General features: G+C 36.9%; 1 pseudogene; it reads right to left on the reverse strand.

Moving 5' to 3' along the window:
• Window positions 1–17,970: 17,970 nt before the first annotated feature.
• On the reverse strand, window positions 17,971–18,071 carry LOC133053298 (U6 spliceosomal RNA; annotated as a pseudogene).
• Between the last annotated feature and the right edge of the window lie 321 nt (window positions 18,072–18,392).

Here is an 18,392-nt window from a genome sequence, read left to right on the forward strand (position 1 = left end):
TCTGATGGAGTCTTTGGGGGTTTTCTGTATGTAGTATCATGTCATCTGCAAATGGTGTCAGTTTTTCTTCTTCTTTTGCAATTTTGATATCTTTTATTTCTATTACTTGTCTAGTTCCTTTCCACTTAGCAGTTCATTCCACAGTTTATTTCTCTATGCATTAATCATAAACAGAAAGGAGAAACCAGGCCCTGTCTTCTGTACTTTGCTTGGAAATCTCAACTAAATATCCAAGTTCACTACTTGCAAGTTTACTTTCTGTCCAAAGTCAGAACATGATTCAGACAAGCTTTTTGACACTTTATAACAACAATCACCTTTCCTTCAGTGTTCAATAACTGGTTCATTATTTCCTTCTGATTCTGATACAAGAAGTACCTTTAATGTTCATATTACTACCAACTGTCTCTTCAATACAATCTACATTTTTTTTTAAATCAAGCACCTCAAAATTCTTCCAACCTCTATCTATTACCCAATTTCAAAGCCATTTCTACATATTTAGGTAATTTTTACTGCAGCACCTCACTTCCCACTACCAAAATCTGTATCAGTTTCCTAAGGCTATTATAACAAAGTATCACAAATTGTGTGGCTTGTGAAAACAAAAATTTATTATCTAACAGTTCTGAAAGCAGGGACATGCTCCAAAATCAAAGTGCTGGCAAGGAGATGCTCCTTCTGAAACCTAAGGGGGAGAATCCTTCCTTTCCTCTCCCTAGTTATTGATGATGTGTTGACAATCTTTGGCAATACTTGGCTTGTAGCTGTAGTGCTTCAATCCCTGCTGTCATCATTATGTGGAGCTTTCCTTGTGTATGTCTCTGTTTCTCTGTCTCTCCTATTTTTATAAGGACACCAGTCAGATTGGATTAAGGGTCCAGCCTACTCTGGTATGGTCTCATCTGCAATGACCCTATAGGGTCACATTTTGAGGAGCTAAGTGTTCCTATTTTAACATATCTTTTGAGGAAGCACAATTCAACCCCTATCAGACATGAAGATTGAAACAAAGAATTAAAACTCCATCTGATACTCAAAACAATAATATTTTAAAATTAGGAGCCTACAAGAACCTAAATGGAAGTAAGATTTCCACATCACAATTGAGATGTGATATCATCAGACTATAATAAGTCATGTATGGATATTGTAATACCCAGAGCAACCACTAAGAAGGCTATAGAAAATAATACACCCCAAAGAACTACACATAAATAAATATAAAATTGTAAAAATTGGTCAAATAACTCACAGGAAGGCAATAAGAGAAAGACAGTGGAATAAGAAACAGTGGAAATGAACAGGAAATAAACAATAAAATGATAAACAAGTATTAACAAATTAATGATCATCTTAAATTTAAATGGTCTAAACACATTTAAAATGGTCTAAACCATTCAAAAGGCAGAGATTGGACAAGTAAATTAAAAAAAACCAAAAATACAGCCCAACTATGTACTTATTATAAGAAACTCACTTCAACTTTAATTATATAGATGAGTTGGGGGAAAAGAGATCGAGAGAGATATACCATGTAAACATAAATTCAAAAGAGCAGAAGTGCCTACATAGTGTCAGATAAAGTAGACTTCAGAGAAAAGACTATTACTAGATACAAATAAAACCTTTAAATAGAATACAAAGGTAAATCCCCCCAGAAGAATTAATAATCCTATATGTGTACACATCAAAAACCTAAGCCCAAGAATTCACAAAGCAAAACTTTATAGAGTCAAAATAGGAAATAGACAAATCAACCCTTAGAAACTCCCATTTTTCACTCTCAGCAACTGATAGATCTACTTACTACACAGAAAATCAGTAAGGATATAGCAGTACCCATCAACCAACAGTATCAATTAGCATATATAAGACACCCCACCCAAAAATAGCAGAATTTTTTTAAGAGCTTATGGAACATTCATCAGGCTTCCCTGATAGCTCAGTTGGTAGAGAATCTGCCTGCAATGCAGAAGACAATTCCTGGGTCGGGAAGGTCTGCTGGAGAAGGGATACGCTACCCACTGCAGTATTCTTTGGCTTCCCTGGCTCAGATGGTAAAGACTCCGCCTGCAATGCAGGAGACCTGGGTTGGGAAGATCCCCTAGAGAAGGGAAAGGCTACCCACTCCAGTATTCTGGCCTGGAGAATTCTATGGACTGTATAGTCCATGGTATCACAAAGAGCCAGACAGGACTGAGCAACTTGTACTTCACTATGGAACATTCATCAAGGTAGACCATACCATAAAACAAACTTCAACAAGTTTAAAAGAATTGAAATCCTACAGAATGTGTTCTCTGACCACAATGGAGTCAAACTTGGAGTCAATAATAGAAAGATAGAGGAAAATCATGAAATGTGGAAATTAGACTTCTAAACAATTCATCAGTCAAAAAGGAAGTCTTGAAAGGAAAAAAAAATAGCTAAATGTAAATGGAAATACAAAATACCAAAATATATGGGATGGCAGTTAAAGTGCTAAGAGGGAAATTTATAGCACTAACTGCTTACAGTGGAAAACAGGAAAGGTCTCAGAGAAGTAATCCTACTTCTAACTCAAGAAACTAGAAAAAGAAAAGCAAAACAAAGCCAGAGTAAGAAGGAAGGAAATAATAAAGAACCAAAATCAACAACATCGAAAACCAGAGCAAAATCTAGGTAAAAGAAAAGGTCAATAAAACTGAATCTATATTACACTTGAAAATATGCGGGTTATTTTCAAATATCTATTTTTAATTAAATTTATTTTTAAAGGGAACAAATATAAATATTTTTAATGATAAAAGGTATAATTCACAAAAGAGGTGGACATCATAAGCCATTAGACACCTAACAACAAAGAAACAAAGATACATAAAGCAAAAATCAGAAGAAATATCAGGGAAAAGAAAAAATATATAATCATAGTGAGACATACTAACATTTCTCTGAGAATATTTTATCAAGTTCAGAAAAATAAGAATAGGAGGATCTAAAATTATGTCACTAATACTTTAAAAACAATAGACTTCTATTTAATTAATTTATATTAATCATATGCTACGCAAATATATTTAAAATTTTGTATCTCATACATTGTTATTAGATTTCCATAGGACATTTAAAAAACTGGCAAAAAGATAAACATTACTAGATTTCAAAAAATAGAATTATTTTTTGGTGTGTGATACAGTTTTATATATAAGCACATATATTATTTTTGAAATTACTTTTCATTATAGGTTAATACAAGTTGTTGACTATAGTTCCATGTGTTAGACCGCAAACCTTTGTTGCTTGTTGCATGTCTGTTTTCTTAATTAGAAATCTGGCATTGTATTTATATTAAGTCAAACAAGTGGAATCAAAATGTCATAAAATTTTTAGCTAGGCAAAAATTCATAAGTTTTCTGAAATACATATATTGTACACATTATGTATATATGTATACAAGAGCCTTTCTACTATGCGTGAAAGGACATAAAAAAAAAAGATATGGAGAAATTGGAAAACATAAACTAAATGAAATGGGAGCACTGAATGTGAAATAGAAAAAGTGAAACAAACTATATAAAAGTAAAAGATCCTCATAGAGTCCAGTTGTTTTTAAACATGACTGCTCATTAGGAACGTATCTGGAGTGCTGGTGAATAAAATGCAATTCCTAGGCATTTGTATTTTTCCAAAAATTCCAAGATGATTCTGATATACATCTAGATTTTTAAAAGTGATTATAGGTTTTTCTATTAAATGGTAGTTTTGGTCATATAGAGTTCTATTATTTTTCTGTTAACCAATACAATGGTATTAAGTGAGTAATAGTTACCTAATCACAATAGTAAATGATGTTTATCAGTTTTCACAATCAATAACCAGGCAAAAAATAAAAGACGATTATAGTTGAAAGCCATAATGGGAACATGACTAACCTAACAATATAAAATTACTTACAATTTGGGGGGTCAAGCAGAGTGATATGGAAGTGGAAGTGCATACATGCACATGTTTTCATCTGCTCAGACAGTCTATGTCTTTTGGTGAGTTCATTTAGTTCATTTACATTTAAGGTTATTATCCATATATCCTATTATCATTTTCTTAATTGTTTTGGGTTTATTTTCTGTAGGTAGGGCTTTTCCTTCTCTTGTTTTCTGCCTAGAGAAGTTCCTTTAGCATTTATTGTAAACCTGGTTTGGTGGTGCTGAATTCTCTTAACCTTTGCTTGTCTGGAAAGCTTTTGATTTGTCCATCAAATCTGAAGGAGAGTCTTCCTGGGTAGAATATTCTTGGTTGTAGGTTCTTCCCTTTCATCACTTTAAATATATCATGCCATTCCCTCCTGGCTTGTAGAGTTTCTGTTGAGAAATCAGCTGATAGCCTGATGGGAGTTCCCTTGTATATTATTTCTTGTTTTCCCCTTGTTGCTTTTAATATTTTATCTCTGTCTTTAATTTTTGTCAGTTTGATTATTATGTATCTTGGTGTGTTCCTCCTTGGGTTTATCCTGCCTGGGACTCTCTGTGCTTCCTGGACTTGGTTGGTTATTTCCTTTCCCATGTTAGGAAGTATTCAGCTATGATCTCTTCAAGTATTTTCTCAGGTCCTTTCTCTCTTTCTTCTCCTTCTGGGACCCCTATAATGTAGGGGACAGCACTTAATGTTTGCCCCAGAGGTCTCTTAGGCTGTCTTAATTTCTTTTCATCATTTTTTCTACTTTCTGTTCTGCGGCAGTGATTTCCACCATCTGTCCTCCAGGTCATTTATCGGTGCTTCTGCTTCAGTTATTCTGCTATGGATTCCATCTAATGTACTATTCATCTGTTTGTTTGTTCTTTAGTTCTTATAGGTCTTTGGTAAACATTTCTTGCATCTTCCCCAATGTTTTTCTGAGATCCTGAATCTTCACTATCATTATTCTGAATTCTTTTTCAGGAAGGTTGCCTATCTTCACTTCAATTAGTTGTTTTTCTGGGATTTTAACTTGTCCCTTCATCTGAGACATAACGTTCTGCTTTTTCATGCTGATTAACTTTCTGTAAAGTGATTTTTGTTTAGTTGCTGTGAGACTGTGGTTGTTCTTGTTTCTTCTGTCTGCTCTCTGATGGAGAAAGCTAAGAGGCTTGTGTAAGCTTCCTGATGGGAGGGACTGCTGGTGGGAAAAACTGGGTCTTGCCTTAGTAAAGTTTTAATCCAATTAACTGCTGATGTGTGATGTTACACTCCTTCCCTGATAGTTTTTTGACCAGAAGTGACCCAGACCTCGGGTCTACTGGCTCTGTATTTGGGTTAATGGTGACCTCCAAGAGGGTTTACACCAAGGGGGATATTTCATGACTGCTGCTGCCAGTGCCCCCATCCCTGTGGTGAGCCCCTGCCCACCCACACTTTCACAGGAGACCCTCCAACACTAGCAGGTAGTTTTGGTTCATTCTCCTGTGGGGTCACCGTTCCTTTCCTCTGAGTCTGAGTGCATGCAAGTGTTTGTTTGTGCCCTCCAAGACTGAAATGTCTGTTTCCCCTAGTCCTATGGAAGTCTTGTAATCAAATCCCGCTGGCCTTCAAGGTCAGATTCCCTGTGGATTCTCAGTCCTTTTGTCAGATCCCCAGGTGCAGAAGCCTTACATATGGTTCAGAACCTTCACAACATTGGGGAACTTCTTTGGTATTATTGTTCTCCAGTTTGTGGGTCACCCACCTGGTGGGTATGGGATTTGATTTTATTGTGATTGTGCCGCTCCAACCATCTTGCCTCAATTTCTTTGTCTTTGGACATGGGGTATACTTTTTTGGTGAGTTCCAGTGTTGATGGTTGTTCAACAGCTAGTTGAGATTTTGGTGCTCTTGCAGAAGATGAGTGCATATCCTTCTACTCTGCCATCTTGAACCAGAATGGTTATTTTCAAATATCTTTTGTTTTTGATTCCTAACATAACTCCACAGTGATGAGAGAACAGACTCTCTATAGTTTCAATACCTTTAGACCATGAAACTTTTGCACCTTGTTTCATGTTCCTGGATATGTTCCAGTGTTTCCTGGTTTATAATCTATGGGGACCTGAATAGAATTTGTATCCTGTGGTTGTGCGAAAATTGTATAAATCTTAATTATGTTGAATTGGTTCATAGTGCTTTTCAGATCTGTATCTTCCTACTTTTCTGTCTATTCATTCTATTAATTGAGTTTGATATTGAAATTCCAATGAAAAATCCTAACTTATCTACTTAAAAAATAATTGTAATATATAATGGAACTATAAAAAACTGTGAATCTATACTATCTAAAAATGAAAGTTTAATAAATAAAAATAATAAATAATTTTTAAACAGTAAAAATACATAAACTATTATTGGAAACATAAATGGTACTCAAATGCCACCTTCCCTAAACATCTTATGTAAAATTGCACCTGCACAATTACATCAGTCAGGGTTCTCTAGAGAAACATAATATATATGTTTATATATATAATTTTATCTTAAGGAATTAGAACATGTGATTATGTGATTGTGGTTGTGGGGCCCGGCACATCTGAAATCTGTAGACCAGGCCAGCAGGCTGCAAACTCAAAAAGAGTTGATGCTGCAGTCTTGAGTGGGATCTAGGGCAAACCCTGCAGGATGGAAATTAGGCAGAATGTGACACCTCAGCCTTGAGGCAGAATTTCTTCCTCCAGGAAATCTCAGTTTTTTCTCTTATATCCTACAACTAATTGATGAAGCTCACTCGTACTATCAAATGTAATCTTTACTTCAAGTCAACTGATTGCATATTTAAACTACATCTAGCATACACCATCACCTATGTAAGTGCTTGATTAAATAACTGGATACAATAAACTAGCCAAGTTGATACATAAAATGAACCATCGCAGTCCCACTCTTGTCCAATTGGTATCCATACACATATCTCTAAATAAATACAATAACAAAGTCATTTACATCTGAAAAATGTGCTAACTTTTTCACCATAAGAGTATGCAAAGTCTTTGAGTCACTCCTCTCCTTGATATCCTGTAACTCAAATGCTATGATGTAAATTTAATTATCATTAATGCATCTTATGTTCTATGAGGAGATAATGGAGGGAGAAAGGCATTTGACATAAATATACACCCAAACATATTCATAAAAAATAAGGATTGTGTATTCATAACAATTATAGCGATTTTTTTCTGCAACTGGTCACATGGTCATAACTGGTGTTCATAACTACCTTATTCCACTTCTTAGTCCATATGCCTTTTGACTTTGGCAAACACCTTAGCTGATTGTGGTTCTATGCCTGATGAAGCCATTCAAACCTTTGTTCCTGAAAGGTTTGAACCATTAGTAGCCCCACCAAATAGAGTTATTATAGTTTTACATTGATTTTAATCACAAAGATAATAGTATTAAGAGACACCTTAAGGAATCTAATGTATTCCATACAAGCTCTTACTTATTTCCATTGTGTTGTAGAGTTCAGTTTCTCTCCTTTCATTGTCTGTTGATTCAAAACCATGAGGAGCCCAAAGTGGCAAGGTGACACTCTTAACTACAAGTACAATGAAATTACTGTTATGTCTCCTGGTGGAAGCATTCCAGTCTTTGGAACTAAGACCTGTAGATCTGCAGAGCATAAGGTTGCAGAAACAGAAAGCAAAATTTATGCTATTGGATAACTATGGTAATAGTAGTGGTGTCACTCCCATTTCCACCCTATGGTTCCTAGACCCATAAATCTTGGCTATAGGAGGAACAGTACCAGGTATTGGATGCTGATTTAGGGTATGTACGATTTCCTGGAGAACATGCCTCAACCCTGCAAATATTGTCACCCAGATGGTATTGTAGTTGAGCCTTCATACAGCCATTCCATGGTTTTATCAACCCAGCCGCTTCAGGATGGTGGGAAACATGGTAAGACTAGTGAATTCCATGAGTATGACTCCATTGCCACACTTCAAGTACTATAAAATGAGATACATGATCAGAAGCAATGCTGTTTGGAACACATAGTAGTGGGTAAGGTATTCTGTAAGTCCACAGAGTGTATTTTGGGCAGAAGAACTGAATGATGGGAAGACAAGTCCATATCTAATGCATTTGTTTCAGTAAAACTAAAGGGCTGTCCCCTCTATGATAGAGGTGGTCAAATGTATTAATAAGCCACCTGCCGCCAAATAACTGGCTTGATCACCCCTGGAAATTGTGTCTGATCAGAGACAAAGCAATGGTTTCTGCTGCTAACAGACTGAGCACTGAGCAGTGGGTGGAGACAAGTTGTCCTTGATGAGTGGAACTTGATGTTTCTAAGTCCATGCATAAATTCCATCCCTACCACCATGGCCACTTTGTTCATGTCACTTGAGCAATGACAGGAGTGGCTGAGGAACGTGGCTCATGGCTATTCAGAGAACAGATCATCTTATCCACTTGATTATAAAAATCCTCCTCTGCTGATGTCACTCTTTGGTGAGCATTCACATTGGATGCAAATATCCAGTTTTGTGAAGGGTTTTACCCATTCAAAGAAGCTTACCCACATACAACTTCCCTGGACCTTTTCATCAACAATTTCCCAATCATGTTCCTTCCAAGCCACTGCTTACCCATCTAAATCATTGACTACAGTCTATGAATTGGTATATACACACTCATACCTCTGACCGTTTCTGCTTCAAAGTAAAAATGAACAAGCATGTTCACAGCTCAAAGTTCTGTACAATGGAAAGATTTCACTTCATCACTGTCCTTCAGCAATGTCCCACAAAGAGGTTGTAGTGGTGGAACAGTCTACTTTTAAGTGTTGCATGCATATCAAGCAGAACCATCTTGATATGCATGTATATCACATGCAGGCCCAAGTTTTCTCTTCTTCAGTCAACTAATTGTAGAGAACTCCCCATGAGGCAGTAGACATAGGTTGAGAGAAAGGAGGTAATATAAAAGTAGTAGGGGCCATAAGTATTTGAGACATTTCTTTATTTAATTTACCTGTGCCTTCAGAGCCTGCTAAAGCATAATCTTTTGTTTTTAAAGCATAATCTTATATACCACTTCTATTTGCTAGTGGAGTGCCAGTGTGCATAGCCAACACTATGGGTTTGTGGGGGAATCAATATCCATTTCATGATGAGCATCGCAGGTCTCATAGTAATTTTGTGGCTCATGGTTAAGTGTTCAGTCTCTACTAAAGCCCAATAGCAAGCAGCTAAAAGCTATTTCTCCATAGTGATTACCTGCAGAGGCTGGCAGGGTTTTGCTTCAAAATCCTAAGGGTATACACTATGATTGACTTATAAGGTCCTACCAAAGGCCCCAAGTAGAATCCCTATCTGCCACTGACAAATACCACTTCAAGTGACACTGGATCTGCTAGATCATATGGTCCAATGGAAGAGCTGTTTGTACAGCAGCCTGAACTTGTTGCAAAGCCTTCTCCTCTTCTGGGATCCATGCAGAACTAGTGGTTTTTTTTTTTTTTTTTTTTAGGTATAGGTGGAATTTCACATTTTTTTTAAATTTTTTTTAATTTATTTTTATTATTATTATTATTTTTTCCAGTGGGTTTTGTCATACATTGATATGAATCAGCCATGGATTTACATGTATTCCCAATCCCGATCCCCCCTCCCACCTCCCTCTCCACCCGATTCCTCTGGGTCTTCCCAGTGCACCAGGCCGGAGCACTTGTCTCATGCATCCCACCTGGGCTGGTGATCTGTTTCACCATAGATAGTGATCACTTGGTAAATGGATCAGAGTAGCACATCCAAATGAGAAACATAACTTCAAAATCCAAAAAGTCCCACCTGGCATTGGGTCTATATTTTGGTTGTAGGAGGGGTCAGATGCAGCAACTTAGCCACCCTAGGTATATCTTCAAATAACACCATTAAGCCCCTAGAAGTTTCACTGAGATAGAAGGCCTCTGAATTTTGTAGGATTTATATCCTACCCTCTGACACGTAAATGTCTTTCCAGTAAGTTTAGAGTAGTTTCCACTTCTGGCTCACCAGGTCCAAAATCAGCACAATGTCATCAATGTAATGAACTAGTGTAGTGTCTTATAGACGGAGAAGGCAATGGCACCCCACTCCAGTACTCTCGCCTGGAAAATCCCATGGACAGAGGAGCCTGGTAGGCTGCAGTTTATGGGTCGCTCAGAGTCGGACACGACTGAGAGACTTCACTTTCACTTTTCACTTTCATGCATTGGAGAAGGAAATGGCAACCCACTCCAATGTTCTTGCCTGGAGAATCCCAGGGACAGGGAGCCTGGTGGACTGCCATCTATGGGGTCGCACAAAGTGGGACACGACTGAAGTGACTTAGCAGCAGCAGTGTCTTATAGAAGTAAAAGGCAATAAAGATCTGTATAAAGTATGAAAATTAGGAGTGGAGCAATTGATATACTTGCAACAAGACAGTATTGCTGCTTTGGAAGTTGAAAGCAAACTGCTTCTGGTGGTGTTTACTAACAGGCATTGATAAAAGGCATTTGCCAGATCAACAACTGCAATACCCCCAGATACCAAGGGATATATTAATTTTCTCAAGCAAAGAAACCACATCTGGAATAGCAACAGCAATTGGACTCAACATCTGGTTAAAGTTATGGTAATCCATTGTCATTTTCTAAGGTCCGCCTGTCTTTTACATAAGCCAAATAGGCAAACTAAATGTGAGTGTGGTGGTAATTAACACCCCTTCATCTTTCAAGTCATTAATGGTGGCACTAATCTCTGCAGTTCCTCTAGGAATGTGGTATTGCTTTTGGTTTCCTAGAAGCAGTTCTAGTGGCTTCCTCTTGGCCTTTCCTACCATAATAGACCTCATTACATAGGTTAGGGAACCAATGAAAGGATTATGCCAATTGCTGACTATATCTATTCCAACTATGCATTCCAGATCAGAAAAATAACCACAAGACAGATTTGAGGACCCACTGTGTTCACTGTGAGATGGGCCTGAGCTATCCATTATCACTTGACAGGCATGAGCCTTACTCTGACTAGTGGAGTATACTGTTCTTTTGGGTCTCCTAGAATTAATGTCATTTCAGAGCTCATGATCAATAATTCCTGAAAGTCTGATTATTTATTTTTCCCCAGTGCCCTCTTTACCACTGTAAATAGAGTAATTCATGTATTTAAACCTAATAGATTAGAGAAGCAATTCCAGAAACTCCAGAACCAATTCATAAAACTTATCCTTGGGACTTCCCTGGTGATCCAGTGGTTAAGACTCTATGCTTCCACTGCAGGGGGCACAGGTTCCATCCCTGGGCAGGGAACTGAGATCCCATGTGCTGTGTGGCATGGCCAAAACAACAACAACAATAATAAAAATAAAAACTTATCCTTAAGATTCTGTCCTCTCAAGCCAAACTGTACATTTGTCATGGTTCTTCAGATAAACAGAACAAATAGGACATAATTTATATATGTATAAAATTATATACAATGTATTAATATATTTATAATAAGATATTTATCTTAAGAAACTGGCTCACACAATTTCAGGGACTGTCAATCATAAATCCATAGAGTAGGCCATCAGGCAGGACACTGCAAGAAGTGATGCTGCAAGCTTGAGGTAGAATTCTTTCTCTTCCAAGAAACGTCAGGTTTTCTCTTAAGACTTTCAACTGATTGGTGAGGTCCACCCACATTATTTACGGCTTTCCAGGTGGCTCAGTGGTAAAGAATCCACCTGTCAATGGAGACACAAGTTCAATCCCTGGGTCAGGAAGATCCCCTAGAGAAGGAAATGACAACCCGCTCCAGTATTCTTGCCTGGAAAATGTCACGGACAGAGGAACCTGGCAGGCTAGAATTTCTGTTATTGCATCTTTGCTCAGACAGAACTGAGCAACTGAGCATACACGCAAGCCCCCACATTAATTAGGGTGATCTTTAAGTCAACTAATTGTAGATGTTAACCACATCTGTAAAATACCTTCACAGCAACATCTAGATTAGTATTCTATTAAAAAACTGGGTAGTATAGCCTAGCCAAGTTAACAATTAAGATTAACTACCATTGCACTCTATATTCACTTTCCCAGTCATTTTTTCTAATTTATCTGATATAACACATTCTATATTTTCTTTAGATATTTTGAGTTTTGTCTATCTCCCCCAACTTCAATGTACTCTTCAGAATGCAGGAAATTTTGTCTTCTTTGTTCACTCTTGTCAAACAGCTCCTAGAGTAGTGTCTGGCATATATTGTGGAGTAAATAAATATTTGTGCACTGAACTAACTGCTATTCAGAAAGTGAGTCAATATTCAGTAAAATTGAAGATATGTGCAAACCAGTGGTTATCAGTGGGGAGAAGTAAGCAGTGGGGGGGGGAGGCAATATAGGGATAAAGGATTAAGAGGTACAAACTATTGGGCATAAAATAAGCTACATGGATATAATGAACAACACCAGGAATATAACCAATTTTTTTTTCATTTATTTTTATTAGTTGGAAGCTAATTACTTTACAATATTGTAGTGGTTTTTGTCATACATTGACATGAATCAGCCATGGATTTACATGTATTCCCCATCCTGATCCCCCCTCCCACCTCCTTCTCCACCCGATTCCTCTGGGTCTTCTCAGTGCACCAGGCCTGAGCACTTGTCTCATGCATCCAGCCTGGGCTGGTGATCTGTTTCACCCTAGACAATATACAGGTTTCGATGCTGTTCTCTCAAAACATCCCACCCTCGCCTTCTCCCACAGAGTCCAAAAGTCTGTTCTGTACATCTGTGTCTCTTTTTCTGTTTTGCATATTGGGTTATCATTACCGTCTTTCTAAATTCCATATATATGCATTAGTATACTGTATTGGTCTTTATCTTTCTGGCTTACTTCACTGTGTATAATGGGCTCCAGTTTCATCCATCTCATTAGAATTGATTCAAATGAATCCTTTTTAATGGCTGAGTAATATTCCATGGTGTATATGTACCACAGCTTCCTTATCCATTCGTCTGCTGATGGGCATCTAGGTTGCTTCCATATCCTGGCTATTATAAACAGTGCTGCGATGAACATTGGGGTGCACATGTCTCTTTCAGATCTGGTTTCCTCAGTGTGTATGCCCAGATGTGGGATTGCTGGGTCATATGGCAGTTCTATTTCCAGTTTTTTAAGAAATCTCCACACTGTTTTCCATAGTGGCTGTACTAGTTTGCATTCCCACCAACAGTGTAAGAGGGTTCCCTTTTCTCCACACCCTCTCCAGCATTTATTGCTTGTACACTTTTGGATATTTTATAATAACTATAAATAGAATATAGCCTTTAAAATTGTGAATCACTATATTGCCCATCTGTAACATATAACATTGTAATCAATAATACTTCAATTTTAAAATAAGGTTAAAATGATTTGAAGCAAGTATGAAAAATGTCAACATTCAGTTAAGTCTAGATAATAAAAACATGGATGTCTGATTTTTTGTCCTTTTGTGTATTTGAGATAATAACTGGTAATAAAAATATAATGGTAGAGAATGTCCAGTTTCAAATAGCAACAATACAAACCCTCAAGACTTAAAAATATGAAACTTAAAAGATCTGTATGAAGAAATCCTTTATATACTTTTGACAATCACAGTCTTCAATGTTCTGTTACCAGATGGGACTACTCATAGTACAAAGATATTCTTTCTTGTATGTATTACTATCTAAGTTTAATTTGATCTTTTAAAGACAACAATAGATTTTTTTGAAACTGAACAAACTGATTCTTAAGCTAATATAAAGAAACGCTCATATCAAGAAAAGTAAGAAAAATTCTGGAAAAAATACTAATGAGGAAGAAATTGGTCTTATGGTATATTAAAGTATATTATATAGATATAGAAATTAAAAGAGCTGTGTGGTACTGATTTATGAATTAAATGCCCAAATCTTACCTCATCTATGACCACTTTTCTCTATTCTGTAACTTCCTATTCTAAGTCACTGTTGTCTCTCACCTAGATTACTACAATATCCTTGTAAATATTCTCCCTACTTGCACCCTGCACACTACCCCACCATTCAGTCCATTCTCCACACAGCAGCCAAAATGATCTTTTGAAAGCATAGACTATGTCATTCCTCTGCTAGAAACCATGAAGAGATAGTCACATCAGTGGAAAAAAGAGTTTAGAAATAGGTTCAAATACATAAAAGAGATTGACATATGATAAAGGTAAAATTTCATATCAGTGGAGAAAAGGTTTATTATTTATTTATTATTTAATAAATGGTGTTGGGACAACTAACTAGTCATTTAAAAAAATAAAATGGGTTCCTGGATTCACTCTTTTCCCTAAAAAGGAGTTTTTGAATGTTATATTTAAAAATGAAAATTTATAAAACTAATTTACTACCTTGTGTGGGAAGGAACAGGTAGTGACTGTGTGGGAGTACCATGGATACTGTTCATGTTCTATTTATTGATCTGGATGCTGGTTACAGGGAAGTATTCAGTTTACAAAAACTCATTGAACTACATTTATGACATGTGATAATAATCACTTTTATGTACATTATATTTTAGTAAAAAAAAAACTTTTAAAATAAGTAAAATAATAAAGTTACTAGAGAAAAGATTGATAAATTTGACTACATAAAAATCATGGGCTTTTTTTCCTGCATGGGAAAAATGTTATAAATAAAATCAAAAGGCACATGAGAAACTGGGGAATAGTTTGTAACACATATAACAAAAAATTAATTTCCTTAATATATAGTTAGTAAGGGAAATTACCAAAATCACTTAATAGAAAAATGGGCAAGGGAATTCCCCAATACTCCAGTAGTTAGGACTTAGCACATTCACTGTCAAGAGCCTGGAACTAGGTTTGGTAATTAGAATCCCAAAGTCTCCAACAAAAAGATAGAAAGAAAAATGGACAAAATATATGTTAACACTCATAGTAAAATATACAAACAAGTTTTCTTTAAAACTTTTTATTTTGTATTGGAGTATAGCCCATTAACAATGTTGTGATAGTTTCAGATGAACAACAAAGAGACTCAGTCATGCATATGCATGTATCCATTCTCCCTCAAACTCCCCACCCATCCAGCCTGCCATGTAGCATTGAGCAGAGTGCCCTATGTTATACAGTAGGCCCTTGTTAGTCACCCATTTTAAATGTAGCAGTGTGTACGTGTCCATCCCAAACTCCCTAGCTATCCCTTTCCCTCTTTTCCTTACCCCAGCAACCACAAGTTTGTTCTCTAAGCCTGTGAGTTTGTTTCTGTTTCGTAAATAGTTTGTTTGTATTAATATTTTAGATTCCACACATAAGCCATGTCATATAACATTTGTCTTTCTCTGTCTGTCTTACTTCACTCAGTATAACACTTCCTAGGTCTATCCATTTGCTGCAAATGGTATTATTTCATTCTTTTAATGGCTGAGTTATATTTCTCTAACTCTGTTTTTCTTTCTCAAGATTGCTTTGGCCATTCAGGGTCTGTTGTGTCACCAAAGAAATTTTAAAATTTTTTGTTCTAGTTCTGTAAAAAATGCCATTAGTAATTTGATAGGCATTGCACTGACTCTCTGTATTTCCTTGGGTAGTATAGTCATTTTGAAAATATTCGTTCTTCCAATCCATGAATATGATATATCTTTCCACCTGTTTGTGTCTTATTCGATTACTTTCATTAGCATCTTACAGTTTTCAGAGTATGGGTCTTTTGTATTCTTCAGCAGGTTTAGTCCTAGGTATTTTATTCTTTTTGATGATTAAATGGTTTTTATTTTTCAACTTGTTGATGTAGTGTACCACTTTGATTGATTTGTGGATATTGAAAAATCCTTGCATCCCTGGGACAAATCCCACTTGATCATGGTATATGATCTTTTTAATGTATGGTTGGATTCAAAACATCAGTAATGTGCAAAGTATTTTTGCATCTATGTTCATCAGGGATATTGGCCTGTAATTTTCTTTTGTGTGTAGTATCTTTGGCTAGTTTTGGTATCAGCATGATGGTGGCCTCATAGAATAAATTTGAAAGTTTGCCTTCTCTGCAATATTTTGGAACAGTTCCAGAAGGATAGGTGTTAATTCTCTAAATGCTTGATAGAATTCACCTGTGAAGCCATCTGATCCTGGACTTAGGTTTTGGGGGAATTTTTCATCACAGCTTCAATTCAGTGCTTGTGATTGGTCTTTTCATATTTTCTATTTCTTCCTGGTTCAGTCTTGGGAGACTGTATCTTTCTAAGAATTTGTCCATTTCTTCCAGGTTGTCCATTTTATTGGCACACAGTTGCTTTGTTATGTTGTTTTGTATTTCTGTGGTGCAAGTTGTAACTTCTGCTTTTTCGTTTATAATTTTATTGATTTGGGCCCTTTCCCTTTTTTCCCTGATGAGTCTGGCTAAAGGTTTATAAATTATGTTTATCTTTTCAATGAAGCAACTTTTAGTTTCATTGATCTTTGAGATTGTTTTCCATGCCTCTATTACATTTATTTCTGCTCTGATCTTTATGATTTCTTTTCTTTCACTATCTTTAGGTTTTGTTTGTTCTTCTTTGTCTAGTTGTTTTAGGCGTAAGGTTAGATTATCTATATGAGATTTTTCTTGTTTCTTGAGGTAAGACTGTATTGTAAACTTTCCTCTTAGAATTGCTTTTGCTGAATCCCATAGATTTTAGACTGTGCTTTCATTTACAAATATAAATGAAAATTGCATTTTCATTTCCATTTGTCTATAGGTGTTTTCGGATTTTCTCTTTGATTTCATCACTGATCCATTGCTAGTTTAGTAGTGTATTGTTTACTTGCCACATATTTGTGTGTGGATGTGTGTGTGTGTGTGTGTGTGTGTGTCACCGCATGAACTGTAGCCTCTGACCTCCTCTGTCCCTGGGATTTCCCAGGCAGGAATACTTGAGTGGGATGTCATTTTATTCTCCAGGGGGTCCTCCCAACCCAGAGATTGAATCTGAGTCTCTCACATTGACAGGCAGGTTCTTTACCACTGAACCGCTTCATGAATCATAGCCTTATCATATCAAAGGGGCTTGTGTAACTCAAAAAAGCTATGAACCATGCTGCTCAGGGCCACCCAAGATGGATGGTTGAAAATGAAGAGTTCTGACAAAACATGGCCCACTGGAGAAGGAAACCACTCCAGTATTCTTGCCTGGAGAACACTTTGGACAGCATGAGAAGCAAAAAGATAGTACACTGGAACATGAGCCCTCCAGATCAGAAGATGTCCAATATGCCACTGGGGAAGAGAGAAGGACAATTGCTAATAGCTCCAGTAAGACTGCAGCAGCTGGGCCAAAGTGGGAAAAACGCTCAGCTGTGGATGTGTCTGGTGGTGAGAGTAAAGTTTGATGCTGTAAAGAACAATATTGCTTAGGAAACTGAATTGTTATATCCATGAATCAAGGTAAGTTGGATGTAGTCAACCAGGAGATGGCAGGGTTGAGTATCAACATCTTAGAAAACAGTGAACTAAAATGGACAGGAATGGGTTCAATTCCTGGGTTGGGAAGATCCCCTGGAGAAGGGCACAGGTAACCCATTCCAGTATTCTCACCTGGAGAATGCTGGACAGAAGAGCCTGCCGAGCTACAATCCATGGGGTTGCAAAGAGTTGGACTACCATTGAGTGACTAACACTTACTTACCGCTCTAATGGCAGAAAGTGAATAGGAACTAAAGAGTCTCTTTTAATTTATTTTTAATTGAAGGGTACTTGGTTAACAATATTGTGTTGGTTTCTGCCATACACCAACATGAATCAGTCATAGGTATACATATGTGCCCTTTCTCTTAAAACTTCCTCCCACTTTCCACCCCATCCCACTACTCTTAGGTTGTCACAGAGCCCTGGTTTGAGTTTCCTGAGTCATATATCAAATTCCCACTGACCTATTTTACATATGGTAGTAGATATTTTTCCATGCTACTCTCTCCATTCATCCTACCCTTTCCTTCCCCCGTGCTGTGTCCACAAGTCTGTTCTCTATGTCTAAAAGTATGGAATGCTTCAGAAATTTGTGTGCTTGCACAGAGGCCATGCTAATCTTCTCTGTACATTCCAAATTTAGTATATATGCTGTCAAAGTGACCACTAAAGACCCTCTTGATGAGGGTGAAAGAGGAGAGTGAAAAGCTGGCTTGAAAATCAACATTTAAAAAATTAAAATCATGGCATCCATCCTATCATGTCATGGCAAACAGAAGGGGAAAACGTGGAAACAGTGACAGATTTTATTTTCTTGGGCTCCAAAATCACTGCAGATGTTGATTGCAGCTATGAAATTAAAACATGCTTGCTCCTTGGAAGGAAAGCTATGACAAACCAGACATCCGTACATGACTACTGGAAAAACTATAGCTTTGACTATGCAGACCTTTTTTATTTATTTTGTTTTTATTTTCATTATTCTAGG

The sequence above is a fragment of the Dama dama genome, chromosome X (assembly GCF_033118175.1).
Source record: "Dama dama isolate Ldn47 chromosome X, ASM3311817v1, whole genome shotgun sequence".
NCBI lineage: Eukaryota > Metazoa > Chordata > Mammalia > Artiodactyla > Cervidae > Dama > Dama dama.